We start from the raw sequence: 10059 nt of genomic DNA, 5'->3' as shown, positions 1-10059 counted from the left end.
AATCACATAATAATATATATAATTTATCTTTATTATAATATAATACAAGGGTAATTTCTCGGTCGTTACAATGCACCTAGAAAGACCTGTTTAAACTGTGGTAGCACTAATCATCTGGCTAATTCTTGTTGGAAGAATAAAGAGATAAAAGTTGTTCCTTCTAAATCAGAGTTTAGGAATACAACAGTTAGATATAAACCACATAACCCTTGTTTTTATTGTGGAAATGTTTGGCATTCTATTTATAAATGTAAAGAGTATCACAGTTTGTATTATGGTTTTTATAAACTGAAACTGTTAGGAATATGTTGTGAACTTGATGATAAGATAAACAAAACACCTTAATAGATTTAACTTAGTGAAATTTGTAGCTCTCGATGGATTTGTTACTATAGTCCCGACGGATGATCTTTAATGTCCCGACGGATAATAACTGAACATCAATCGAGAGTGTAACTTATGTAACAATAAGTTTTGTAGCACATTTCTGCAAACAACAATATATTAGTTGAGTAGATTCTGTAGGATTCTTTAAGTAATGTTGACTACTAGTTTGATATACAGAATATGATGACTAATTATAAATATAAGATGTCTTGTAATTTGTATAAATGAAATGGAGTCAAGTGACAGAAAAGGCTCCTGACGGATGGTCTACAAAGACTCCCGATGGATGATCAATAAAAGCTCCCAACGGATGATCAACAATGTCCCGACGGATGATCTAATTCAAATAACAGTTGATAGTGACAACACAGTCATATGCGTCGGGTGTTTGCAAATGAAATGTGACAGCCTAATTGCAGGTGTTAGAGAACAAATAAGCATTACCATTTCCCTGCAAATGTGAAGACAATCAAAGATGCTGGAAAGAGTAGTGAAGCAAAATGATTTTAGACTAGATACATTTTATTTTATTGTCTTGTCTTATTATCATGTAACTTGGTGATATATAAACCAAGTGTAGCAAGTAGAAAATAACAACTAAGAAAGCTTACTTTTCAAGAGATATAGATAAGACTGTATCTGCTAAGAATTTCTCTGTAAGTTTGATTATTCACTTGTAAGCAGCTGTGCATCACAGAGTTCTCAATTTGATATATATATATATATGGTGGATATATTCAAATCCACCAGAAAGTTTTAAAGCTTTGTATTTTATTACTTATTTTTTTAATTTCCGTTATTCTTCTATTCCACATTACTGCAAATCAAACACTGTTATAGATATATTAAGTTAGAACATTGTTCAAATTCAAAAACGAGCCAGAATTACATTCAACCCCCCTTCTGTAATTCTTGTTGTATTGTTTGGGAATAATAATTGGTATCAGAGCAAGCTCTTGAAGTACAAAGAGTGTAAAGATCACAACAATCAATAAGATGAACAAAAAGGATGTTGGAGTGAAAATTTCATTTCTAGACAAAGACAACTATCACCACTGGAAGGTGAAGATGCACCTACATCTTCTTTCTCAAGATGAAGCCTATGTGGATTGCATTGAAAGATGTCCTTGTGGCGTCCTCCAAACCCGGGTCAGAAGTTTGGGGTCACACACACACACACCTCTTATTTATAACCTGCTTATAAGCATAATAAAGATAATAATACTATGTAGTGACCCTACTTACCAACTACCATAGACCGCAATAGGTTAAAGTATGTACACAAGCCACACACGCACACTTATATTACAAACATCCAAATCCCAACTATTCAAACTTAAAACTGAATAATAATAAACATTATTACAAACTTCACAAACTTAAACTATTCCAAAAGTTGTCAGCTAGCTTAACTCGATAAACTTGGACCCCTACCTCTCGCACTGGATTGGGGATCCTCGCTACCAACAGGTTCCTTCTTAACTGGAAAAGAACTTAAACAACATCGCACAAATGAGCTAACTAGCTCAGCAAGTCACATTGACAAGACTGAGAATAATGATCATCAAGTGAAAAAAGTTAAGGTATCAAGGGAACAATGATTAATGATTTATGGATATTATATTTTCATTTTAAAAACCAAGGTTAGGCTGCTGATCAGTCACACATGATAAGTGAATTTTGTATCCACTTGGAACGCTTTATTACAAGCTTAAATTAGTGTTTTGGACTCAAGTTATTGGTATTTTGATGTGTTTTTGTGTTATTGCATTTCAGGTATCAGTTAAATGAAGAAATGAGCTTTTAAAGATAATATGATAAAAAGTGATTAGATTTGGAAGCCAAGGCCATTGCCAAGTTGTAGAGAATCTCGTTAACTTCGCGTGGGCAGTTGAATCGCTTAATTCTGATGAGTAGAACTCAAGTTATGGCCAAAACAAGATTCATCATAATTTTTCCAAACAGGCTGCAGGCGCCCGCCTGGGATGTGGGGCAGCCGCTTGGGAGCTGAGGCGGCCGCCTGGAGAGCTGAGGCGGCCGCCTGAGGAGCGGCTGATTCGCTGAAAAACCCTATTTTAGCGGAATTTGACGATTTTAAGGGTCCAGGTCCACTAGGGGCGTATATATACTTAAAAAAGGTTTTCAACATCTGGGAAGATAGGGATACCAAGGAGAAGACCTAGAAGCACAAAACAACTCCGAAAAAAGATCTTGTTTTTAACTTGTGATTCTTTGAATTAATTGTAACTTTGGATGCTCATTTTCATTCTTGTTGAACCTAGATCTCGTTTATTCGTACTTTAATTATAATTCAGTTTATTAAGACCTTGTTTTATACCATGCTTTTATTGGAACCCATGGTGACGATGAGTTCGATTAGAACTAATCATTATCATGAAATTCTAGCGGATTTACTTATGAATTTCAATAATTAATTATTTCGATATCTTGGTGTGTGGTGATTGATTGATATCCTAGTATTGGTTGTGCTTATTCATCTTATGTGCGTAGTTAATATATAAGATATCGTGTTAATCTCTATTGAAGCGACAGTGAATATAGAGGTTTAGAACTTGCCATGCTAGCATAGGTTTATGTATTTGTTATGCATGATTCGTAGGTAATTTTAACCATCTTACTTGCCATGTGTAATCGTGATAGATAACTTGCGCATTAAACCGTTATGTTGTCAAATTCTATAGACATATAGGGTCTCAATATAATTGGTGTATATTCAACTTCTATCTCTTTTGTGGATGCTTGGTAGTAGGGTATTCGTACAACGAAAGTTGGTGTTTACTAGTTTCGTGTTATCTGATTAGTGTCATCACCATCACATGCTAAGGTTAAGAACAATAACTTTGAATGAAGTATTTAATGAAGTTAGGATCCCATGTTTGTCATATATAGTAATTTAACCTTAATTCTCTTAGTTAATGTTATTTAGTATAATCTCTTAGTTTAATCACAACCCAATTTGTTATTTGTCTTAGCATTGAGCGATAACCATACATTGTTGCATAGGTGCATAAATTGAACTTAACCTAAACTAGTCTCTGTGGGAATGAATCTGATTTATATCTTACACTACTTGCGAACGAGTATACTTGTGTGAATATTAGCGAGTGTTTTCGCCCTAACAAGTTTTTGGCGCCAGTGTCGGGGACTCGGTGTTAATTTTTAGTTTATGTGCTTGTCATCAGTGGTCGTTAAGGTTCACTGACTCGGATTCTTTTACTTTCACGGTTTATTTGTTTGTGTTTCAGGTACTCATTATAATGGGAGATCCAGTAGCACGAACAAAAGCCTTGATGGATTTTTCTCAACCCAAGAACAATAACATTTAATCTAGCATTGTCAGGCCAGCTATCACAGCTAATACCTTTGGGATCAAGCCTGGCATAATTCAATGGGTACAGAATTCAGTCCAGTTTGGGGGTTCTCCAACGGAAGATCCCAATACACACATTAGGGATTTCATAGAGATCTACTACACCTTTAGGTTCAATGGTGTTTCTGAAGATGCTATTAAGCTGAGACTTTCCCATTCTCTCTGAGGGACAAGGCTAAGAGCTGGTTACACTCTCTACCAGCTGGTTCGATTGCTACTTGGGAAGATCTTGCTCAAAAGTTTCTCACTAAATTCTTCCCTATGGCGAAGACAGCTGCATTCAGAAACGCTATCACTCAATTTGCGCAGCAAATGGGAGAATCTTCATGTGAAGCTTGGGAGCGCTACAAGGAGATGCTTAGGAAGTGTCCTCATCATGGAATGCATGATTGGATGATCATCAATTTTTTTTACAATGGGTTGGGAGCACAGTCCAGACCCCTGCTCGATGCAGCAGCAGGCGGAGCATTATGGGAAAAGAGATATGAGGAAGCTTATGATCTAATTGAACTGATGGCTGCTAATGAATATCAGTATCCAACCCAGAGATGTCCATAATGCAAGGTAGCAGGAGTTCTTGAAGTGGATACAGCTACGGCTATCACTGCTCAACTGAAGGCATTGTCTATGAAGATCGATTCTCTGGATAACTCATGGTGCATGTCTATCTTCGAATGAAAAATCTGAATTGGAGGAGTTGCGGCTTATGTGCAAAAGCCAGGCTGTTTCTATCACCAGGAACACTTCCTAGTGATACAGAAACAAATCCAGGCAAAAGGGAAGTTAGAGAACAGGTGAATTCCATCACCTTAAGGTCTGGAAAGGTCACAAGCCCCCAAATTCAGAAAGACGAAGAGCCTGAAAAATCTCAAGTTTCAGAAAATGCAGTTGTGGATGAAGAAGAAGTGCAGAAGGAAGCAGAGGTGGAACCAAGGAAGACTACTGTGGAACACACTCCTCTTGAGGGTAATACAGGGGAGAAACATATCTATCCTCCACCTCCTTTTCCTAAGCGGCTAAAGAAGAAAAAGCTGGATAAGCAGTTTGAGAAGTTTTTGGAGGTGTTCAAGAAACTTCATATCAACATACCTTTCGCTGAAGCTCTTGAACAGATGCCTAGCTATGCGAGGTTTATGAAAGGTATTCTCTCTCGGAAAGTGAAGCTCGATGACTTAGAGACCGTTGCTCTAACGGAGGAATGCAGTGCTGTGCTGCTACAGAAGTTGCCTCCGAAGCTTAAAGATCCTGGAAGCTCCACTATTCCTTGCACCATCGGAAACTTGTCGTTCGACAAGTGTTTATGTGATTTAAGAGCTAGCATCAATCTGATGCCCTTATCTATCTTCAAGAAGCTTGGTCTGCCTGATCTAAAACTTACATACATGTCATTGTAACTAGCTGACCGTTCCATCGCTTATCCACGAGGTATAGTGGAGGATGTCTTGATCAAGGTGGATAAACTCCTCTTCCCTGCTGACTTTGTAATTCTTGATATTGAGGAAGATAAGAAGATTCCCATTATCTTGGGAAGACCATTCTTGGCTACAGGCTGAACTATGATCGATGCAAAAATGAGAGCTTTCGATGAAGGTTTACGATCAAAAGGTCACTTTTAATGTGTTCAAGGAAATAAAGTTACCCACAGCTAAAGAGGAGTTCTTTAAAGTAGAGTGGGTCGAATCTGTAGTAAATTCAGAGCTTGAGCAATTGCCAAAGTCAGAGACCTTAGAGAGATCCTTAATGGGGAAATCAGTTATTGATGACAAGGAAGGAGTAGAGTAACTGCAGGTTTTGAATGCACCTTCGTGGATGAGGAAGTTGGATATGCCATTCGATTCTCTTGGGTTAGCAGAGCTGAAAATTTCTAAGGAGCGTTTTGAACCATTTATTCAAGAAGCTCCCACACTTGAGCTCAACCGAAAGCCATATCACTTGATTTATTCATTCTTAAGTGCACCCCATGATAAGGGGTTGGGATATATTTTTGATGATGTAGAGAGTGGCTGGACGGATCTTCCGGTGCCTACAGAGGGTTCTTCTCATGCGCCACAGACAGTTGATAGGTTTGGTCTTGGTGATGAGCAGTACAGGCGAGTGACTAGGCGTATAGAGGCCATGCACGACATTCACCATCGTTTTGTTGAAGATTTGACATACGCTTTCGGTACTGTTGTCCGAGACACTGGTGGTGAGGTTGATTGGCCACCTGATCCTCCACCCGAAGAGGGTGACTCTCCTACTAATTAGGTGTGCCTGAAATCCTTATATTTACCTTTAATGAGGACATTGAAAATTTAAAGTTTGGGGGTGATAATGTAAGAATTAGTATTGTGTGTGTCTATATAGATTCATATAGATTCATATTACATGTTTAGTTGTAGTTCATTCATATTTTTGCATGATTGTTCACATAGGACATATTTGTTATTTTTATGTGATTTCATATAGTTGCATTTACATGCATATTTAGCATGATCCCTTAAGATGAACTATGATATTTTATAAGTAGAGGTTGATTTGAGCGTGGTGATGACGAATAGAGGAATTTTTAAGTCCTAATGAATTGATTTGCATGCCAGAAACAAATATTTTCACAAAGTCTTATAGGGTTGCTTTTGATCTAGATCATGATCATACTTGTTTGTTGTTGAGATTTAATCACTTGGTTATATTTAAAATTTATGATATTCTCGTAATGACGTAAAAACACTGATTTTTTATATCTGGAAAAAAACTTGGATTTCATTGCTAGTTGTTGTAAGGCTAGGCGTCAAATGGCTAGTAGCCGGCTCATATTTTTATGAGTAGTCTAGGGTTGAAAGAGATGGAGCGAAACGCACTCATTTAGAAATTATTGGAAAAAAAGATAAAAGACAAAAAAAGTGAAAAAAAAAAGAAAAAAAATGTATGTGTTTATGCATAATTGATCAGGAGTGAGCTCTTTAATACTCGAGTTATAAAGTTCTTAGGGGACTTTGTGCCTAGTGACCTAAGGCTTTTGATAGTCTGGGATCCGCTAACCTAACGCTCGCTACATGGGTACTATTGCATAAGTCTTTTGGGACCTCACTCATTGCACGGTCAAATAAGCATCTTTGTTATATGTTCAATAATAGCATGAATCCTTGTATAACTCTAGTAGGAAGTAGGTGTTGTAAGTCATTATGAGTTTAACGTCTATTATGTTTATAAATTCATGATTGTTTTGATGATAGATAAGTTATGGTTATTGATCTAGTATCGAGAGATATCTGTTAAGCATTCCACACACGCACATTTCTGGTTTTTGAGTTGGTTTGTGGGATTTATTCAAACTCTGTTTTGAGTCATTGCATTCTCAGAGGCATTGGCTTATTCATTTGGTTATGGTTATTCTGAGGGGATCAATTTCATTATCATTTAGTTGCATTCACGTAGTTGCTTTCATGCATTAGGTTTATTTTATAGTTTTGAGCCTGTTTATGCTTGAGGACAAGCATCGATTCAAGTTTGGGGGTGTGATAAGTGTATTTTATATCCACTTGGAACGCTTTATTACAAGCTTAAATTGTTGTTTTGGACGCAAGTTGTTGGTATTTTGATGTGTTTTTATGTTATTACATTTCAGGTATCAGTTAAATGAAGAAATGAGCTTTTAAATGAAATATGATAAAAAGTGATCAGATTTGGAAGCCAAGACCATTGCCAAGTTGTAGAGAATCTCGTTAGCTTCGCGTGGGCAGTTGAATCGCCTAATTCTGACGAGTAGAACTTAAGTTATGGCCAAAACAAGATTCATCAGAATTTTTGCAGACAGGCTGCAGGCGCCCCCCTGGGATGTGGGGCGGCCGCTTGGGAGCTGAGGCGCCCTCCTGGAGAGCTGAGGCGCCCTCCTGAGGCGTGGCAGATTCGCTGATTTTGCTGAAAAACCCTATTTGAGTGGAATTTGACGATTTTAAGGGTCCAGGTCCATTAGGGGCGTATATATACTTAAAAAAGGGGTTTTCATCATCCGGGAAGATTGGGATACCAAGGAGAAGACCTAGACGCACAGAACAACTACGAAAAAGAAGATCTTGTTTTCAACTTGTGATTCTTTGAATTAGTTGTAACTTTGGATGCTCGTTTTCGTTCTTGTTGAACCTAGATCTCGTTTATTCGTACTCTAATTATTATTCAGTTTATTAAGACCTTGTTTTATACCATGCTTTTATTGGAACCCATGGTGACGATGAGTTCGATTATGAACTAATCGTTATCATGGGATTCTAGCGGATTTACTTATGGATTTCAATAATTAATTTTTCCAATATCTTGGTATGTGGTGATTGATTGATATCCTAGTATTGGTTGTGCTTATTCGTCTTATGTGCGTAGCTAACATATAAGATAGCATGTTAATCTCTATTGAAGCGACAGTGAATATAGAGGTTTAGAACTTGTCATGCTAGCATAGGTTCATGTATTTGTTATGCATTTTAACCATCTTACTTGCCCTGTATAATTGTGATAGATAACTTGCGCATTAAACCGTTATGTTGTCAAATTCTATATACATATAGGGTCTCAATATAATTGGTGTATATTCAACTTGTATCTCTTTTGTGGATGCTTGATAATAGGGTATTCGTACAATGAAAGTTGGTGTTTACTAGTTTCGTGTTATCTGATTAGTGTCATCACCGTCACATGCTAAGGTTAAAAATAATGACTTTGAATGAAGTATTTAATGAAGTTAGGATCCCATGTTTGTCATATATAGTAATTCAACCTCAATTCTCTTAGTTAATGTTATTTAGTATAATCTCTTAGTTTAATCACAACCCAATTTGGTATTTGTCTTAGCATTGAGCGATAACCATACATTGTTGCATAGGTGCATAAATTGAACTTAACCTAAACCAGTCTCTATGGGAACGAATCTGATTTATATCTTATACTACTTGCGAACGCGTATACTTGCATGAATATTAGCGCGTATTTTTGCCCTAACAATGCACTAACCCCGAGCAAGGCACACAGCTCTGCTCTAATTTACTGGATCCAAGGCACACATTGGCCTAACTTGACCACCAATCTGGTCTGACCATGAATCTGGTCCACAATTTTATAAAACTATCCAATTCTATCATAATAACAGAATGAACAATGCAAATCAATAAACAAAATCATAAGCAACATTTGATGTCCAATAATGAGATGGTTTCAATCTTCACAAGGAAACAATACGACAATTTCAAATAATGGCTATCACGTGGTGAAAGAATTGGATAACAGAAGAATCAAAGTTTCAAGGATATAAGGATTTAGTCTTTCAAAGCATAAGGTACAATGGTTTGAATATGTAAGCAATCTGATTCAGTGGTTGGTATTTAGTTTGTATGTATTTGTGGAGTAATATCATATAGTTGTGGTTCGTATTCGGGTAATCAACAATCAATGGTTCAGAAAGAATAAGGTTTACGGTTCAAAGATCAATAACTGGAATCAAGGTTTCGGGTTCAGTGCTTCAAAGTACTTGCAATATAAAACATGACTATCAATAATCTACAATATATCTTGAGAATGTTCAGAACACTTGCCTGATATTAGCTTGCTATACTTCACTATCTTCCAATCACAATCTCTTATTCCTCGACTACTTGTTTCCATTTCCTATGCCTTACCTCTTCTTCTTACATATCATAAGTATCTATCAATACTCAACTCATATGATTCTATTCGGTATAAACTTCTAACTACCCTTCATTTTACTCAAATCCGACTAACGGATTGAAAGTTATATTAAAAAAAGTAAACACTGAACATATAGACCGACAGTCAAACAAACAAATCACATATAACACGTAGCACGTTAAACAATCAATGAAATTTCATATATAAGGAAGTCTCGGGTCATAAACAGTCTTTCGGGTATTTAATATGATTTTTAAAATATTTGTCGGAGTCAAAACGGGTCGTTGGGTAAATTTTAAAGCAATAAACAGGGTTCGGTTGGCCACATCTGGATTCAAAATAATTTTAAAATAATTATCGAGCCTTTAAAACAATTTCAAATAATATTTTAAAGCTCAAAACTATTTTTCGGAATTTTTAAATCATTTAAAAATAATTAAATCCAATTAAATAATTAATTAAAATCAATAAATAATTAATTAAATCAATTAATCAATTAATTTTTGAATTAATTGACCAATTAACTAATTAAATATTAACTAAAATTAATTAATTAATTAATTCAGATTTATTTTTGAATTTAAAATAATTTTTGGAATTAAAATAATAATTTTTTGGGATTTTTG

General features: G+C 36.0%; 1 non-coding gene across 1 annotated transcript; it reads right to left on the bottom strand.

Annotated features, from left to right (window-relative positions):
- Positions 1-4054: 4054 nt before the first annotated feature.
- Positions 4055-4161, bottom strand: LOC141699176 (small nucleolar RNA R71). Its single transcript, XR_012565658.1, has one exon. It is a non-coding gene; the product is annotated as a small nucleolar RNA R71 (small nucleolar RNA).
- Positions 4162-10059: the final 5898 nt, after the last annotated feature.

The sequence above is a fragment of the Apium graveolens genome, chromosome 11 (genome assembly GCF_009905375.1).
Source record: "Apium graveolens cultivar Ventura chromosome 11, ASM990537v1, whole genome shotgun sequence".
In the NCBI taxonomy this organism is placed as follows: domain Eukaryota; kingdom Viridiplantae; phylum Streptophyta; class Magnoliopsida; order Apiales; family Apiaceae; genus Apium; species Apium graveolens.
The sequence above is the reverse complement of the archived record's forward strand: the minus strand, read 5'-3'. Positions and strand labels throughout refer to the sequence as shown.